This window comes from Saimiri boliviensis, chromosome 9 (assembly GCF_048565385.1).
Source record: "Saimiri boliviensis isolate mSaiBol1 chromosome 9, mSaiBol1.pri, whole genome shotgun sequence".
Taxonomy (NCBI): Eukaryota; Metazoa; Chordata; class Mammalia; order Primates; family Cebidae; genus Saimiri; species Saimiri boliviensis.
The window spans coordinates 87,565,745-87,586,144 of record NC_133457.1 but is presented as its reverse complement, the minus strand read 5'-3'; the positions used below and the strand labels follow the sequence as shown (position 1 = coordinate 87,586,144).

General features: G+C 38.6%; 1 protein-coding gene across 20 annotated transcripts in view; it reads left to right on the top strand.

Moving 5' to 3' along the window:
* Positions 1–20,400, top strand: part of PLCB4 (phospholipase C beta 4) — a 396,811-nt gene that overhangs the window by 48,921 nt on the left and 327,490 nt on the right. For 2 of the 20 annotated variants that reach the window (XM_074406246.1, XM_074406245.1), the window contains exon 1: positions 3,727–20,385. The exons of the other annotated variants lie outside the window; for them this stretch is intronic. The gene's annotated coding sequence lies outside the window, so the exon portion shown is untranslated. Of the gene's footprint in view, positions 1–3,726; positions 20,386–20,400 lie in introns of those variants that run through there. 20 annotated transcript variants of the gene reach the window in all.

The window sequence follows — 20,400 nt, the reverse complement described above, 5'->3', positions numbered from 1 at the left end:
CATGCATAATCAATATAAAAATTATCAAGACATTTTACATTGTTTTTTAAATTAAGTCTCCAAAATCTGGTGTGTAGTTTACACATAGCACATCTCAGTTTGAATGAGCCACATATTAAGTGCTTAGTAGCTACATGTGATTAGTTCCTTCCTTACATGGCAGGGGAGAGCTAGAACCATGCCTGAGACATAGGGAGAAATCAATAGAGACTTGCTGAATAGGTGAACAAGTGAATGAATGAGTGACTTTTACTTAGCATGTATAAGTAATGCAAATCCAAGTCAAATTAAGAGTAAAGTCAAGATCCCATAAAATGTGATTTATTGTTATGGAAAAGTGAGGCATCAGCACATATCCTTTTCTGGAACACTACTGTGGAATCTGAATGGGTTTAGTTAATGTCCCCTTTATTAAGGCTCTCATGTGCTCTGAGCATCTTATTAGGATGAGAAAAATAAGATGAAATCCTCAAGATGTCTGAAGTCTGGTGAGTTGATAAGAACTTAATGCCTAACTATGTTGTACATTGTATGTGTTATTGAAACAGCTATGGGCATCATGAATTAATTTTTCCCAGCCTTTTATTTATATTTTAAAACTTTGACTAATAGCCACATTAAACACATTTTATGGGCCCTTAACATCTTGTTAAATGCTAAGGGAGAAAGTATTTGCCCTCAAACTATTTTAATGTATATTTCTCTAGGTTACCTTCCTAACTTACCTGCTCTATCCTCTAAGCATAATTCTTAAAATTTTCAGCGGTATTGAGATTCTAAATGGATTTCCAATATGGTCTTTTCTTCGTTTTCAACTTATAATTGGCAGGTTCCCATAGGAAAAAATCATTATTGGTGCTATAAAAGTACTTCTTATCTGTCACATTTGGGAAATGAAAGTTTTGTAAAGGTCAAAAGAAAGTGTGCCCCCAATTATAATGATGACTTGTACATCGTCACAAATAGTTTAATAGCTTGGAACTCATCTTAGTCTCTCTTACAGTGTAAAAAGAGAAAGGAGAAAAAAAAAATGTAGTCACTCCATAGCAATTTTACCATACAGTTTTAAGAGAGATGAAAAGGATCCTATTGAAATCATTTGATCAACATCTATCTACACCTTCCTTGTGGGTTGGAACTATTTAAGTTATATAAGCCTACAAGTTTATTAGTTCACCTTTATTAATTTGTCAAGGTTAATGACTGCATAATGTGTTGTAGATAATTAAAGATTTGTTGGCAACCATCTGCTAGTGTTTACGCAGTACAGTAAGTTTTATAACTCATCTTGTAATGTTTCCTAAGGAGATTTCTTTGCCACCGAACTAATTTTAAAATCACAAACCATGCTGTTGCCTTAGGCAGTTAAGAGTTCTTTTCCTTAATCTTTTAGCATATGACAGCCTATTAGGAAAATCAGATAATGCACCTCCAAGAAGCTGGGAGTGTGTTTGCAGACACTGTTGAGAGTGGGGTGTTACCAGCCGGTCGGACACATGACCTGGCAGTTCCCCTTTCTTTTAGCAATCTGCTTTGGCAGGCATTCTGCCTTGGGCATCTGTGCTAATTATTCTGCCCCAGCAGCAGAGCTGTCGGCACTGCTCTAAGAAGGATCCCTCTTTATGTGAAGGCCCGTCTGCCTTACAGAAGTGAACAAACTGAGCGCAGTGCTCTCCTGAGTGCCTACTACGTACATGCAGCTTCATTATTAATAGATAATGCAGATAGCCATGTCAGATTGAAAGGAGGGGTTAGGAGGAGTTCAAAGCCCTCTCTGAATGTCTTATTCACATTCCCATTTTATCTGATCTCCCTTGACATATTCCTTTTCTCAAATTCCTGACCTCAAGTGACCCACCCATTTTGGCCTCCCAAGGTGCTGGGATTACAGGAGTGAGCCACCATACCCAGCTGACATGCTCCTTTTCCAAACCTCTCTCTTCTTCCTTTCTTTCTCTTAGCAACATCTTGCCATCTTCCCTTCTCTCTCTTCATAGTGAGTAGTCACCAGTTGCACTGTATTCTAGTTCCAAAATCTCTCCCATGCTCACCCCCTTGGATCCACTGTCTGGGTCAATACTACTACTCATCTGCAGAGTGTCACTTGCTTCCTAACGGGTTTCCCCATGTGCTCCTGCACTCCCGTGACCCAAGCCCACCTCCACTCCCTTCTAGAAGCACCGATCTGGTTCCAAGGTGCCCTGCTGCAGTCTTCCATGGGTTTCCACTGCCAGGTGAAGAATGTCAAAATTCCTTAACTAGACTGTCAAGAGCCTCCTCCCGCATGCTGTGAGTTCTCCACCTCACTCCCAGCCTTCTCCCTTCTCTGCTTTCCTCAAACTGGATGGTGCCTGAACCAATTGAGCTGCTCTCTTTTCGTCATTTCAGCCTGCTCTTGAGCTCCCCACCTGAGCTGCCCTTTGCCCCACATGTGTGACCCCATCACAGCTCTCAACCCTAGTGCCGTCTCCCTGAAGCCCTCCTCACACTGGACCCTCACCACACCCCTTACCGGGATGATCTACCCGTCTTGACCATCTCCTGGCTCGTTAGATCTCTCTAGAGGGTCTCAAAGCTTTTCCCTTTGTGGGGTTTTATCCACACACCATCAGAGACCCTACCTGTCAATTTCCGGAAGGCAGCGTGCCATTAGCCCACTTTTGTGGCCACCACAGTATCCAGAGAGCACATGGAATTCACCTAACACCTGGACGATTACTTCTTGAATTTTTTTAGTACCTGATATGGAACATTCCTAGTTTCTATTTTTTTTAACTATTTTTTTTTCTTAGTAACCATCACCCACAATGATCAGAATTTTCTCTCCTCACTTTTGGCTTCTCCACAGGGCTCTGAATGCCTTGTACGTGTTGTCCCACCTGTTTTCTATTTTTGCCCCAAATTCTCATCATTTCCTGTCTCTTCTGAGCTGCTGGTTCTTTCCTCTTTAACTTCAATAGTCACAAATACTTGTCCCCTTGCCTGAAACAGATTATGTCAGGTCTAAATGTAGGAAGTGGCTTGTTGATAATTTCCTAGCACAAGTAGGCCAGTTACTGAATACACCGATATAAAATGTGATGCTAGAATATTCAGAAATCCTTTAGGGAGAATTGCTGGTTTTCCTGTCAAAGGGAAAAACAAGTCTTCAGTGGAAACAGCACTTTAATAGCGAGTTTTGAATGAAATAAATACATTTCATTTTGACAAATGTGGATGTAGGACATCAGTTTTAGAAGTGCTACACAATGCTTATAATTATGAAAATTATTTCGTTTTCCAGGTGTTTATATTAAGTTGATTATATTTAACGTTTATTTCTGACACCAAATCTATGTATTTTAGGTCTAAAATTTGAGAACTGTAGCTACAAAATATTATAGTTTTCAAGTTGAATTATTACCATCAGCGTTCCTGTCAACTTTGCTTTACCCAGGACTTTTGAATAGAAATGTTACTAAATATTTCCTTTTTGTCAGTGTTTGCACTTGAAGGTAAATTTAAACATGAGTGTGTTCTTGGTTTCTCTGACTGTGGATGGACTAGCTAGTTTAATATTTAATGGCAAGTTTTGTTATATACTAATAGGAAGAGAAACAAAGAAACATTATTGTATTTAAATATATTTTTTTCTGATTGTAAAAGTGGTGCTTCAACACACTGGGGTCTGTTGGGGGGAAATAGGGGAGGGACCGGGGGGTGGAGAGGTGGAGAGAGATAGCATGGGGAGAAATGCCGGATATAGGTGAAGGGGAGGAAGGCAGAAAATCACACTGCCATGTGTGTACCTATGCAACAATCTTGCATGTTCTTCATATGTACCCCCAAACCTAAAATGCAATTAAAAAAAAAAAAGAAAAAAAGAAGAAAAAAAAGTGGTGCTTGTTGTAGATAACTCTGTAAATTCAGGAAAACATAAAAATAAAGATCGCTGTTGTTTTACCACACACAAAAATTACTGTAACTTAATGTTATATGTATTACCTATAATATATATTGTGATTTAAAAATAAAATAGGGATTATATTGGACATGTGATTTTTATCCTGCTTTTTTTCTCTTAGCGTTGTACTGTGATTACTTCCTACACAATTTTGTATTAAACATGGTTTTAAATGGTTGCATACCTTTAAAACATGAAGAATTAAAAGTTATTTCAGGAATCTTTTGTTACTAGATACTTAGGTGTTTTGTTCCATTGCTTTAAAATCATTTGTACTCTTCTTCACAATGTGGATACTTAGAAATTGTCAAATCAGAGTGAATTTCACAAGAAAACACAGATTAACTAGCCATGCACTCTTGAGGTACATATGCAGTATTTCAGGAATTAGAAGTGGGGAGATCAGTTTTGTTTGATGCATGCAGTCAAAAAACACGCGCATATAAGGAAAGGACCAATCTTACTTGCCTCAATGTTGGCCCAAGTTTGGAGACTCAAGCATTTACAGACCATTAGCTCTAATACTTCACTCTTGAGACCACTTGTCGTAATGAGCTGTCAATTATTGTGCATCTAAGTGTAGTTAAAGGGACCATTGGGCTTGCAGTTTGAAAGCTAACATTTATAATTGTGCAGGAATTGAATTATAAATGCAGTGGTTCAGTAAGGATCTAATGCATCATGCCCTTGTCTGGATGCAGTGTCTGGTCTCCGAAAGATTTTAGTGTCCATTAAAAACATAAGAAATGGTTAAAATGTTGTACATTTGAGTATATAGCTATACAATTTTTATGTTCTTACAGTATAGTTTGGGAAAAATCTTTTTTTAATCAAGATATTTTAAAAAGTAAAAAAACTATTTCTTTTAAAATAATTTTTTTAAATTGCATTTTAGGTTTTGGGGTACATGTGAAGAACATGCAGAATTGTTGCATAGGTACACACATGGCAGTGTGATTTGCTGCCTTCCTCCCCTTCACCTATATCTGGCATTTCTCCCCATGCTATCTCTCCCCACATCCCCACCCCACCGTCGCTCCCCTATTTCCCCCCAACAGACCCCCGTGTGTGATGCTCCCCTCCCTGTGTCCATGTGTTCTCATTGTTCAACACCTGCCTATGAGTGAGCACATGTGGTGTTTGATTTTCTGTTCTTATGTCAGTTTGCTGAGAGTGAGGGTTTCCAGGTTCATCCATGTCCCTACAAAGGACACGAACTCATCATTTTTTATGGCTGCATAATATTCCATGGCATATATGTGCCACATTTCCCTGTCCAGTCTATCATCAATGGGTGTTTGGGTTGGTTCCAGGTCTTTGCTATTGTAAACTGTGCTGCAGTGAACATTTGTGTGCATGTGTCCTTATAGTAGAATGATTTATAATCCTTTGGATATATGCCCAGTAATGGGATTGCTGGGTCAAATGGAATTTCTATTTCTAGAAAAAAGTATTTCTTTACTACGGTATTTATTAAATATGCAGTAAATTAATTTCAGCTGACATATTGGAGCGAGGAGAAGGATGGAAATGAGATTTCCCTTTGATTCAGTGAAGCTACAATCTATATAAAAAAGTATATTCTTCACTACCTGTTTATCATTAGTTTTTGAACAATATTTGCCTTTCAAAATCTGTTTACTTTGAAAATATTTCACTGCAGCTTATAAATATGGCCCGAGTGACATTTCACCTTTTTTTATGTTTTAAGATGCCTTATGCTTTGAATGTGCCAATTCTAAATGATCACTCTGTTAAGAAACTCCTAGAAATCTCCCTTTTTTTAAAAAAAAAACTTTTTAGCCGTTTAATTTTATCATGTTCTTAAGGTCAATATTTTGTATGTGAAGAGTTTCCCTTAAATTTTATTTCTTTTCAGTTTTTAACACGAAGTAATCTCTGCTTGCTGGAATAAACAATATAGATCACAAAAATATTTTGTTCCATTCCACCTTCTCTCTTCATTTTCTCATTTTCCCTAGAGGCAATTACTGCGAACAGTTTGGTGATTATTTCTTCAGATCTTTCACCCAAACTTTTACCAAGATACATAGGTAGGTAAGTAGGTAGATAGGTAGATGCTGATCACAGATGTGAAATAGGTTTTCTTATATAAATGACCTCATTTCTTTCAAATAGTATATAAAAAATAATATAACACAGTTATTGACAGATCTACATTGTATGTAGTTATCACAAGCGGGAGTTGGCAAACTTTTTCTGTAAAAGGCCAGAAAGTATTTTGGGCTTTGTGGAATATACAGATTGTTGTGATTATTCAGTGTTGTAGCAGGAAGGCAGCCATAGGCAATACCTAAATGAATGGGTGTGGTTGGGTTCCAACACATCTGTATTTATGAATAGTTAATTTTGAATTTCATATAATTATGATGGGTCTTAAAATATCCATTTGATTTTTTTCAGCTATTTAAATATTTAAAAACAAATCTTAGCTCTTGGGCTTTTGCACAAGCAAGTGACTGGCCTGATGTGGTCAATAGGCGACAGTTTGCCAACCTCTGATCTAGAATATTAAAATAAAAATCATTTTTGAAATTAAATCTCAGCCGGTTGAGATAGCTTATACCTGTAATCTCAGCACTTTGGGAGATTGAGGTGGGAGGATTACTTGAGCCCAGGAGTTCAAGACCAGCCTGGCCTGGAAAAAAAAAGGCCAGGCATGATGGCTCATGTCTGGAATCTCAACACTTTAGGAGGCCGAGGTGGGTGGATCTCTTGAGGTCAGGAGTTCGAGACCAGCCTGGCCAACATGGTGAAATCCCATCTCTACTAAAAATAGAAAAATTAGCTGGGCATAATGGCAGGTGCCTGTAATCCCAGCTACTTGGGAGTCTGAGGCAGGAGAATTGCTTGAACCTGGGAGGTAGAGGTTGCAGTGAGCCAAGATTGCTCCACTGTACTGCAGCCTGGGTGACAGAGTGAGACTCCGTTGCAGTGAGCCGAGATCATGCCATTGTACTTCAGCCTGGGCAGCAGAGTGAGCCTCCATCTCAAAAAAAAAAAAAAAAAAAAAAAAAAAAGAAAGAAAAGAAAAAGAAAAAAAGAAAAAAAATTACCCATGCCTGTAGTCCCAGCTGATTGGGAAGCTGAGATGGGATGGGAGGATCCCTTGAGCCTGGGAGTTCAAAGCTGCAGTGAGCTATGATGGTGCCAGTACACTCTAGCCTGCATGACGGAGCAAGACCTGTCTCTAAAAAAGTAGAATCTTATATATTTTAAGAGGTAAATATCACAGTGGGATTGGGGAATAAAGGCAAATAAAGGAAATACCTCTTTTATAGAATAGTGATTTAACACTTTACAGACTGTGAATGAGAGGCAATATTTAATAAGCAAGCAACAAACAATGTTAAGTGGAAAAAGGCAGAGAGGAAGCTGATGTGAGGTTTCAAATACTGGAGAGTCCAAGGGGGTCTTAGTGTTGTGAGCAATCCACAAAATCCCTTGGCCATTTCCCAGGGAGAAATATTCCGGATCCCTTTTAACATTCTGCTTTTATTTGCATGTATCATCTTTTTATATAAACTTTGTTTTGCAGTGTTAGTTGATAAATATCACCTTTGTAATTGACAATTGTTTTTATCTCCTATATTGTATTTTTAAAAGTTTATTATAAAGTGTTTATATTACTTATAAGGACATAAAATAGTTACACTGAAGATTGCCCAGGAAATACATTTCATTTTAAACCTTTCCAAATAGATGCGTTATAATGTTAAACCTGGCCCCATTAATTTATTTCAAAGAATGCCTGAAATACGCTTAACTCCATCACTTCATCAGGCATGTCTCCTGATGGCAATTCTGCTTTCAAACCAGTGAGAACACCGTGATCCAGTTTTGCTGCCTTCTGGAGCAGTTGCTAGTTGGAATATAATAAAAATAAAACAATAGGATGCCTATTGTGATACCTGTGACTGTCATTTTTCCACTAAAATTACAAATTAGTAAAACTAAAACTTATTTTTAATGCAGCATACAATTAATGAAACTAAAAACTTATTTTTAATGAAATAAGGAGCAATTTATTAAGGTATATTATACTATCTGATTTTATACTTGGTATGGGACTTAATGAAGCAAAAATTGATTAGTTGTGTTTTTTTCAAACCACTTGCTCCATATTTTTCTTATTTTATTTTGTTCACCTGAAGTGGAGAATAAAACAGTATGTCATTTTCTGATGTATAACTTGGCAATTTGGATATAACTTGTAATGAGGGATATTCCTACTAGATAATCAAATGTAAGAGTCTCTTTATATATGTATATATGCATACAAATGCACACGTGCATATATGAAAAGGGGTTGTATATTTTCTTCTTCTTAGAGGTTCATGGCATAAAATTTAGAAACTAGAGACCAACATAAGGAAAAAGTAAAAGGATATATATTTTCACCATGCAGACATAGCACTATTGATGTTTGTGGGAATACCTTCCAGTGTCTTGTGCTGGTCTCTATACACATATACACATGTAGTTACATTCTCAGTCCTTTATTTCTCAGTTCATATTTGTTGCTTGTCTGCTATGTGCCAGGCATACTGTGAGGCAATAGGGACATGGCAGTGACCAGAACAATCCCCTCTTTCCCCAAAGTTTACTTTATTCTGGTTGGGGGAGATAGGCATTAACCTAAGGTCACTACATGTCTAGTAGTAATGAGCACTGTGAAGAAGATAAGGGGACAAATGTGCGTGTGTGTGTGTGTGTGTGTGTGTGTGTAAAAGTAAAGATAGTAATGGGATTGTACTACCCGTACTTTTGATAACCTCCATTTTTAAATTAAAAAATACAGTATTAATATTTTTATGTCACTAAACATATTGCTACGCAAGTGTCATTTTGAATGGCATACTCTGCTTTTCTACAAATCAATTAAGTTTATTTAACTAGTTGTCCAATATTGTCAACATTGTTTACTTTTAAAAATTGCTATTTTAGGCATTGCTGTGAGAAATGTCATTCATGAAGATACATGGGTTTTTTTTTTTTTTTTTTTTTTTTTGAGACAGTCTCATTCTGTTGTCAGACTGGAGTGCAATGGCACAATCTTGGCTCATTGTAACCTCCGTCCGCCAGGTTCAAGTGATGCTATTGCCTCAGCCTACCAATTCGCTGGGACTACAGGAGCACACCACTGCAGCCAGCTAATTTTTGTATTTGTAGTAGAGACAGGATTTCACCATGTTGGCTAGGATACCCTCTATCTCTTGAGAAGATAACGTGTTTTTGCACATGCCTAGAATAAATTCCTAGTAGCAGAAGTATTGGGTCCAAGAATGATCATGTGAAGGTTCTTGATGTGTGTTTGGTAAGTTTTGAAATGTTACTGTGGCTGCTTCATAACTCAATTTGTTTTCCTTCCTCTAGTCCCCTTCATCTTCCTTCTATATTTTAAGTTTTAAATCTAAGCAAAAGTAGATAGTATTCTTGGCATTTAAAGAACTTGTTAGTATGTTTCTGTGATAACATATTATTTTGGTGGTGAATTTTGTGTTTTGTTTCTGGACTCATATTCTTATTGTGAGTGAGAGGGCTAATGCACTTATAATTGCATCACTGCACAAGGTAACAAAGTCCTATTGTTGCTTACAAAATTGGTATGAAATGAAGGACAAAATACATTAAGCACAACAACCAGAAGCAGCCTTGGAAATGCAAGAGAGTCAGAGCAAGTTTCAACATGTCATTTGCTTTTTTGTTTTTTTCTTTGAGGTCTGAAAAAAGTCTAAGATATTGAACTGCATTACAAAAGAAGCTTTCAGTCTTGGGAGAAAACCATTTTAGCTTGCCTTATGATTGATTTTTCTATTCCAGCAAAATAAAATTATTTTAGATAAAAATTTCCTACTTTGCTGTCACCTTCCACTGGCTTTATTTCAATTGACATTACCTGTAATACTAACAGTCTTGAGATACACACTTACCTAGCATATCCTCCGTGCCAAATACTATATTTCCTTATTTTAAAGCTAGACAGGAATTACTTTCCACAAAAGAGAGTGGAAGTCTTATTACCAAAGCACTAGAGGCTTAGCAGCTCTAACCCTTTTCAGAAATCATAGAAGTAGAAGGGCAGTGTTAAAGCAATGCTCATCAAAATCTAAGGTGTGCACAAACCACCTGGGCATCTTGTTAAAATGCAGCTTCTCAGGCAGCAGGTCCGGGAGCCTGAGACTCTGCATTTCTAACAAGCTCCTAGGGAAAGCCATTGCTCTTGGTTCAGGGAACACGCTTCATGTAGCAGGCGTGAGGTACTTCACACTGCTCCTCCTGAAAGCCACTTCTGTGATAAAATTATAAATGATTTAAACTTTCTTCTTTTTATGTATCTTATAAGTTTTCATCAGTGATCATATATTAGTCTTATAATCAGAAAAAAAGTGAATAAATATATTTTTAAAGTAGAGTAGTCCATTCCCCAGATTTCTATTGGTTTTTCTTGGGCCTGTCTTTGATGATCTTTGAGGTAGGTCTTTGAGTGGGTTGTTAGACACTTCAGGTGCCCTGCCCATACTACTCAACATTTACCCTTTTAAAAAATTTTGCTAAAATAAACATCATAATATATATTATTGAGATGGAGTCTTACTCTGCCGCCCAGGCTGGAGTGCAGTGGCACAATCTTGGCTCACTGCAACTGCCATCTCCTGGGTCCAAGCGATTCTCTTGCCTCAGCCTCCTGAGTAGCTGGGATTACAGGTGCTTGCCACCACACCTGGCTAATTTTTGTATTTTTTTAGTAGAGACAGGGTTTCACCACGTTGGCCAGGCTGGTATCGAACTCGTGACCTCAAGTGATCTGCCTGCCTTGGCCTCCCAAAGTGCTTGGATTACAGGCATGAGCCACCATGCCCCACTCATATTTTTGATATGGTATGGTTTGGATGTTTGTCCCATCCAAATCTTGTGTTGAAATGTAATGTCCTATGTTGGAGGTGGGGCCTGGTGGGAGGTTTTTGGACAGATCTCTTATGAATGACTTAGCGCTGTCCCCTTGGGTGAGGGTTTCTTTTTTTCTAGCAGTTAACATGAGATCGGGTTGTTTAATGGAGTGTGGTATATGTCCCCCCTTCTCTCTCTCTCACTCCCACTCCTGTCATGTGACGCCACCTGCTCCCCCTGGCCTTATGCCATGATTGTAAACTTCCTGAGGCTCTTACCAGAAGCACATGCTGGAGCCATGCTTGTTCAACCTGCAGAACTGTAAGCCAATCAAACCTTTCTTCATAAATTACTCCACCCCAGGTATTTCTTTATAGCAATATAAAAATGGAGTAACGTACCATCTTAACCTTTTTTTTTTTTTTTTGAGAGAGAATCTTACTCCATCACCCAGGCTGCAGTGCAGTGCATGATCTCAGCTCACTGCAACCTCTGCCTCCCGAGTTGCTAGACTTATAGGATTGTGCCCCTATGCCCAGGTAATTTTTATATTTTTAGTAGAGACAGGATTTCACCATGTTGACCAGTCTGGTCTCCAACTCTTGACCTCAAGTGATCCACCCACCGCCTTGGCCTCCCAAAGTGCTGGGATTATAAATGTGAGCCACTGCTCCCAACCAGTCTTAACCATTTTCAAGTGAACGGTTAAGTGACATTAAGGATGTTCACAGAATTGCACAACCATCATTACTATTCATCTCCAGAACTTTTTCATTTGCAAAACTGAAATTCTATATCCATTGAACAAAACTCCCCATTTCTCCCTCCGCCAGCTCCTGGCAACCACCGTTCTATTTTCTGTCTCTGCAAAATTGACTACTCCAGGTTCCCCTATAAATGGAGTCATACAGTATTTATCCTTTTGTGTCTGGCTTATTTCACTTAGCATGGTGTCCTCAAGGTTCATCCATATGGTAGTATGTGTTAGAATTTCCTTGCATTTTAAGGCTGAATACTGTTCCAGTATATGTGTGTGCCACATTTTGTTTATCCTGCATCCATCAATGGACACGTGGGTTGCTTCCACCTTTTGGCTGTTGTGAATAATGCTGGTATAAACATGGATGTGCAAATCTCTCTTCACATCCCTGCTTTTCTACTTAGCATTTCTATGCCCGATTTCCAACTGCCTGCATCTGTGTCTCCTTACATGAGCTTGTTCTCTGACCACCTGCTCTAATCACATAAGGGCTGAAAAGTCAGTGCCCCTCCCACCAATTAGGATAGAAATTGGTGTATGACTCTGCACATTTCCCAGAGTTCCCCGATGGGATCAGACCCCAGCTACCTTTGGTGGTAATCTACTTGATACCACATTCTATACTGGCTTCCTTCTCTGGTTCATTTTTCCTCAATCACCTTGTATTTCCTGGAATCACCTCCCAAATAAACTTCTTGTTCTCAGATACTGACATGTGTGCCTACAGGAGAACACATATAAGAGAGTTTAAAAGGAACACTGTGAATATCTATATGTACCCAGGGATACTATCTTTTTGCAGAGCAGCAGTGAGATTTGGATATCTGTGGTGGATTCTTAGTTGGGTGTACAACTGCCTTTCCAGCCCATTCAGCTGATGTTCTGAATACAATTAAATATGTTCATACGAGCATTTAAATCTCATTGTAATAGTTTATACATAAGTTTTTAAAACTCTCTTTTTGCTTCTTTTCTAACTCAACAACTTATTCTCCCAAATTAATTACCATACTTGGAGTTAGATCCCAAAGAAAGAAGAAAAACAGTTCTACAAACAAATAGGCCTTTTGTTGGATAGGGTAGTTGTTTTCTATATATAGATTCTTGTTTCTTCCTTTTGCTACCATGTTTAGCCTCTGGGGCTTCTCTTGGTTGTATCTAGTTTGTTGTTCTTGGCTCATTTTGACATTCTCTGTGTATTGTATTTTTAATATTAAATTATATATTTAGAAACAATCTTAGAAACAGATGAAGTGTCTTGTACTAGAGCTGCTACTAAAGATGAAAATGCAATGATGCAGCTGACAATGTAAGTCAGAGCTGTGTTTCAGTGTCTTGCAGTTGGGGGCGGTGGGGGTCTGGCTTCTAGGGAGGTGTGAACTTCCATTGATCTTTGGGAGCAGTTAATGTAGGAGCATACTTAAAGCATTTACACACCAACTCTATTTAAGGCAGCTACTGCAGAAACTCAGAGAGTAAGCCCTGGACTTGCCATTTCAAAGGGAAAATGTGTGCCTTTCTAAAAACTGCAGCCAGCTTCCACCAAAAATAAATCTTTTAATTGTGTATGATGCAGTAGATGCATGCATATTTCAAAAGTCTGCTTAGTTCTTCCTCTTCTGAATTTAAAGGATAAATTACTATAATTGCTGTGTCGTCTAGCTGGTTTATAGTAAATGAATAATTTTCAAAGCAGGAAACAGTTTCAGCTACAGAAAATAGACAGTAATGTCACTGCAAGTGTTTCCTCTTTAAAGTCATTGAAAGAGTATCACAGCAGATGTTTTTTCTGTTTGGACTATTTTCCCATGAAACCAATGGATGAGATTTGTACATGATAGTTTAGTTCCTTAAGTTAGGAACAAACTTATCTGATTTCATATACTGGTGGTTGGAAATCCTTTTTGTTAACTTAGCACAGTGGTAACTGTTTGGGCAAAAATAAGCTTTTAAAAAAGTGGGATAAATTGAAGTTGTGATCAGATAAGCAAGAAGTGATATGAAGCCCAAGCAAAGCTAACTTAGTCATTGTTTCTCATTGCCAACACAGACCATCATATTCATTATGTCCATCGAAATAGAGGAGGACTAATTGAGACAGATAAAATGAAGTTCCTTCTTTGTGAAAGGAATCTGAGAATTTCCCAGGAAGGCAGCTCAGCTTCTCTAAGACGCTTGCATTTCCTTCAATTGCAGACCTCATGGCCAGCATGTCACAGCATCATGTGAAATTATATTATACACTTAGGGTGGTACTACCAGCATAATTGGACTCTTTTTTGTTTTGTTTTGTTTTGTTTTGTTTTAAATTCAAGGAGCAATAACTGATTTTCTACTCTGGGCCAGACCTGCTCTGTTCTGGAGATACCTGAGAATGATCAGTTCTTTCTGTTTAGCTAGTAATCTTTCTATACATCTATTGCTCCATCACATGATTTATCAACCAGTTGATTAACTGATCTGTCTGTCTCTCTTCCCTCTTTCTCTCCCTTTTCCCTCCCTCCCTCCTTATTTCCTTCCTTGCTTGCTTGTTTCCTTCTTTTCCTCCCTCCTTCTGAACCAAAATCTTAAGCTAAAACTAGTCAGGCAGCCTCCTGAAAGTTGAGCTCTAAATCTTACTGTGTCCTCACTAATAAGATACTATTGAAACTCTGTGACCTGTAATAACTTTACCTGTTGAAGGAATGAGATTGGCTCCTTTGGGGACAGTTAGTTGTTAAGGGCATATAGCCTCTGGATCAGAGTGTCTCTGTTTGTCCTGGAGAGGGAGTAAGGTGTGTGATAGTTGAAGTTTTAATTTGGTATAGATGGTTTAATGTGTGTAGTCACTGATTTTTAATAAATTCTTTTGGTTCCTAGTTCAAAAGTTCTGGGCAAAAGAATTTGGTTTACAAGGCAATCCCGTTGCAACCATGGTAGATTGCCACATTTGGTGACCCTACTGAACTCTGCCTCCTATCACTCATGCCCTTGTGTATTCTCTTCCTCTTGACTCTAGACTTGGCCATATAACTTGCTTTGGTTGATGGGATATTAGTAAGCATGGTACAAGCAGAGGCTTGATAATCACTTGGGCTTGTTTTCTTGGGATGCTGCTTCTTGGAAGCCAACCTTGATGCTACATAAAAGCTTGTACTAGACTATTAAATGATTGGCCACATTGAGAGAGACCCTGAATGATGAGAGGCCATCTGGCATGTTCCAGCCCCAGTCAAAACTCTTAACTGAATGTAGTCTATTGAGTGACCTTAGCTACACTGTTTATAATAGAAGAACTGCCCAGCTGAGCCCAGCCAACTTAATGAATTGTGAGGATTAATTGTTGTTTGAAGTTACTAAATTTGACAGTAGTTAGTTACAAAGCAATAGATAACTAAATCCATGTTCTACTTTACATGGTCTGTGCAAAAGGACATGTTCTGCAAAGGGATCTTGAGTATGTTTTGGCTCATAGAAGACTGCATTTCATAATGCTATAATGCCATTAAAAGCATAGTAAGCAAGGACATTGTGTGTGTGTGTGTGTGTGTGTGTGTGTGTGTGTGTGTGAAATTGTGAGATCACTGCTTCTACCTTTGCAACTGAATGTCATGAAGTATTTTTATTTTCACATAGTTACACTTAAGGAAGGTAACTTTAAGAGTAATAGCTCTTTTATTCATTCAGGTTGTGAAAGACACTAAGAATTATAAAGAAAAGAGTAGTGACCCCAAATCTTACCACCTAGAGTCCAACTTTAGGAAGTTTTCATATTGTAAAGATGGTTAACATAATGAAAAACTTTACTGGATTCTTCTTAAGCCTGGTGAATAAATCAGTAAATTAGAACCAGTTGAGAGTGCTGACACTCTGATATCCTTATAAAAGTGCTTATAAGCATGGAAACAGATATGCAGGTTCTTGTACTGGATTTATCGTTTGTGATGCCCACCACTGCATCTCTACACCACAATCAGATTGCTTTTTCTGAAAGGCAAGTTTCTGACTAATTTCTGCCTATGCAATAGCTCCTCACTGCCTCTAGGGCAATGGCTCTCAACTAAGGGCAGTTTTGCTCCCAGGGGCACCTGACAATGGAGACGTTATTGACTATACTTGGGTACTACTATGCTATACTGTAGTGACTAAAATAGAGATACTACTATTATCTAGTGGGTAGAAGCCCGGGATGCTGCTGACCATCCCACAATGCCTAGGACCACCCCCGAAAACAAGGGATTATCCAGCCCAAAATGTCAGTAGTGGCTCTGTTGAGAAACACTGCTGTAGGGTGTAAGGCCCTGACTCCTAGCTGATGCTTCCCTTTCTAATCTCACACCTCTGACCTTTCACTCATACCTGTCAATGTGTGCTCCATATGCAATGGCAAATGGCTTCCTATTTTCGTATCTTCTTACGTTTAGGTCTTCGCTTATGTTGTTCTAATAGTCTGTGGGTTTCATCATTGTGCTTTGTGCATACTTCTGTTTTTCTGATTACACTGAGTTGCAGTTACTTTTTTTTTTTTTTTTTTTGAGATGGAGTTTTGCTCTGTCACCCAGGCTGGAGTACAGTGGTATGATCTTGGCTCCCTGTAGCCCCTGCCTCCCTGTAGCCCCTGCCTCCCATTTTCAAGAGATTCTTCTGCCTCAGCCTCATGAGTAGCTGAGACTATAGGTGTGCACCACCACTCTCAACACATTATTGCATTTTTACTAGAGAGGGGGTGTCACTATGTTTGCCAGGTTGGTCTTGAACTGTTGACCTCTGGTGATCCACTCACCTTGGCCTCCCAAAGTGCTGGGATTACAAGTGTGAACCACCATGCCCAGTCTGCAATTACTTTTTAAAATCTGTTGTCCCTACAAGCTTGTGAGTTCAGGGTGAGCTAGCACCAGGCTACATGGCTAGGAAGTATTTGATGGAAAGAATGAACGTTTGTATGGAACCACTACTGGAAAAGGGACTGAAGCTGTATGAGTTGATAGCTGGCCCACCCTCAGCCAGTTTTCCTCACATTATGTGATGCATTTTTGTGAAGGCATTGTGGACAGCAGCTCTCCCTGTGCACATGATTTTAATGACACTTCACAGTGGTTCTTCCTCTGTCTTTTTGCCTTTCAAACGTTTAGAAGACATCAGTATCAACTTCACAGTGGGCTTCACAATACTCCAAGTGACTTTGAGAGACAACTTAAGACATACAAAGAATGTGAAGACAAAGCTTTGTGCCTCAAATGTCTTGCTGTATAAAGACCAGAGAAGGAGAGAATTTTTGAGAAGTGAAGGACTGGTTCAAGGCACTGTCTTTTGCCCCAAAGTCACATTAACATTAATTTAGCATAATACAGACCAGTTGTTCTCAATCTTACCTGTACATCACTATCATCTGGGCTCCTCAAAAACTACCATTGTTGGTGTTCAGCCCCAAGAAATGTTGGTATAATGGATCTTTCAGAGTTTTCGAATTTTAAAGTTGCCTATACATTTCTATTATGCACCCAAAAACTTTGAGGACCACTTATATAGACAATTAGATTATAGAACTTCCTGCTAACATTTCCACAGTAATTTACTGTTTTCCTTCTTGGTAATTTACTATTACTTAATTTTATAATTTTAGCTTAAGTAATAAATTAATACTTCTAACTTCATTCAAATTTATAATTGTATTAATTTAATTAATATGTAACTTTTTGGTAAATGAGACTGTATAACCTCATTTTGTTCTATCCTCCCTCTTGGCCCTGAAACTCAGATGAAATATCATCGAGAAGCAGCTGATCAGTCTTTATGTTGGTGGAAGTTGGAAGGAAGCCATTTTTTAGATAGTGTGCCCAGAAAGACACAAAATTAGAACTTTTCTTTTGGTTCCTATTCTGCCTCCCCTGTTTCCTATACCCACAGTCTGTTTGTCTAAGAGAAAAAGTACAGACATCCCCCGTGATCCCAGATAGTCCTTCTCAGAAGCTAATTGTTACTTTTATGTTTTTCGTTTCATAACCAATGGTATACTTGTTATAAATGTGCTAGTTAGGAAAAAAAGTGAAAGAACTGTCTAATTTATTCTAATCATCTTCTCCATTTGGTGATTGGGATGAACTTTGGCCTTATTTTAAATAGGAAAATTAGAAATAGTAGTTTCATTCATTCCATGACACACTATGTCAAGCACCAATTTTTTTTTAAAGAATCAGTTTATGAAAAAAATTTGGGATTTAATAACTTTTTCCATCGAGTAGGTAAGCACTGCTGTAGAATGGCTGCTTTTGGCAGAAGGTAATAGCTTTCAAGGCAAGAAAATATAGTCATTTAAGGCCAGGTGCTGTGGCTCACACCTATTATCCCAACAATTTGAGAGACTGAGGTGGGTGGATTACCTGAGGTCAGGAGTTCAAGACCACCCTGGCTAACGTGGTAAAACGCTGTCTCTACTAAAAATATAAAGATTAGCCAGATCTAGTGGCAGGCATCTGTAATCCCAGCTACTCAGGAGGCTGAGGCAGGAGAATTGAGAATTGCTTGAACCTGGGAGGCAGAGGTTGCAGTGAGCCAAGATCATGTCATTGAACTCCAGCCTGGATGCCAACAGCAAAACTCTGTCTCAAAAAAAAAAAAAACAAACAATATATATATACACACACACATACACACACACATATACATATACATATACATATATATATATACATATATATATGTGTATATATATATGTATAAAATAATTTAAGGTGTAGAATTTTAGATTACTATATTGTTTCATTTCAAGAGCGAATGTTAGGGTAGGAAGAAATGGCCAAAATGATATAGATAGCGCAACCCTTCCAAATTCTTCACAATGCATGTGTGTGTGTGTGTGTATATATATATATATATATATATATATACACACACACATACACACACATTACACACACACACACACACACAGTTTTTATTTGTCAAGTATACCTCACTAGAGCCAAATATACAATTTAACTTTAATGATCATATAATTTTATTTGTCAAGTGTACCTTATTAACAGTGAAAAAAACAAACAACCCCCAAACAAAGGTTAAAAAAAAATCACCCAAAACAACGAAGGCGCAGGGTAATTCTTTAATCCATCAGTTGATCATTGCTTGTGAAATATCCTAGGTCTGCCTCTCTTGGAAGTGCTGTGCTGGGTGTGGGGAATGAGGTAGTGAAATGATTTGCCCTCGGAGACATATGAAGTTACAGCAGAACCAGAACTACAAAGTAGGACTTTGTTTCTTGAGGGTATTAATTTATAAGAAATGTCCAGGCTTGATTTTTCTAATTTCCTCACCTCAATTTTTTATAGGTATATCTGTAATGGATTAAAAGAGTTGTCAATAGATATTTATACTAGGTTTATGAGTTTAAAAATGATTAGTTAAGGCTGGGCATGGTGGCTCAAGCCTGTAATCCCAGCACTTTGGGAGGCCGAGGCGGGTGGATCACGAGGTCAAGAGATCGAGACCATCCTGGTCAACATGGTGAACGAGGTCAAGAGATCGAGACCATCCTGGTCAACATGGTGAAACCCCATCTCTACTAAAAATACAAAAAATTAGCTGGGCATGGTGGCACGTGCCTGTAATCCCAGCTACTCAGGAGGCTGAGGCAGGAGAATTGCCTGAACCCAGGAGGTGGAGGTTGCGGTGAGCCGAGATCGTGCTGTTGCACTCCAGCCTGGGTAAAAAGAGTGAAACTGTCTCAAAAAAAAAAAAAAAAAAAAAAAGGATTAGTTATATTTATGCTGGCAAACTTAGAAAATTTGATTAAAAATAATATCTAATGGCCATTTGGTTCATAGGTTAAATCCTTACTTTCTAAAAGTTCTTTTTTTAAAATTGCATAGAGAAGTGCTCTTTGCTTTTCCTAAATTACCTATGTCTAAGAACATCCTCTGAAGAATGGAGTTGTGTGTCAGTCCTACTGTTGGGTCACAAAATTCATGTTCCTTTTAGTGCTTAAATTTTTAGCAAGCTTTCAGGTTGGACAAGAAACTTAGAGCTCATCTTATCTAAGTTCATTTGATGGATGAGAAAACTGAGGCCTGGGGAGGTTGAATTATTTCATGAAGTTCATAGAGCTAGTCTGAAGCCAAGCTGGGGACTAGAAGTCAAAACTTTTTTACCCCAAGGTCAGTACATTTTTACTTTAGTACAGAGTAAAAACTGTAAGCAGCTTTTGTTATACGCATAAACACACACACACACACACACACACACACATACATACACACAGACACGCAGCCCACACAATACCCTCACACTCTATGATGAGTCTGCTTTCAGAAGTGTGGGTTATTACTTATGCACTCTCTTATGTTGGCTTCTCCCAAAGTTGGTTTGAGTCAAGGATTAGAGTGCCAGCAGCTCACTTGGGAGGTGGTTCTGGGAAGCACCAGTAGAGGAGTGGAGGAAATGAGATAAGGAAGAAAAGGCAGCCATTACAGTGTGTGCTGATAAGCAGATTTCACTGTGGGCAACTGAGGCTCCTCTCTGCTGGGGCCCTTTTGGGTACTGGGTAGAATATGCTTCCGAGTTGTCCCACAGGAAAGGAGCTGGGCTATTTATTTACCAGCTCCTGTGTCACTGCGTGGGGACTTTTCTTGGAAGCCCTACTCCTTGTAACTGAAAAGTCTACTAGTCAAGAGTGTTTCAGTTCCTAGAGGAAGGCTTCTTCAGTGTGGTTGGTAACCGAGTCAGTGGGAATGTGGAGGAATCGGCAGATCACTGGCAACTTCTGCATGCACTCACTCAGAAAGAATTGGAATTGGATGTAAGTGCACATTCT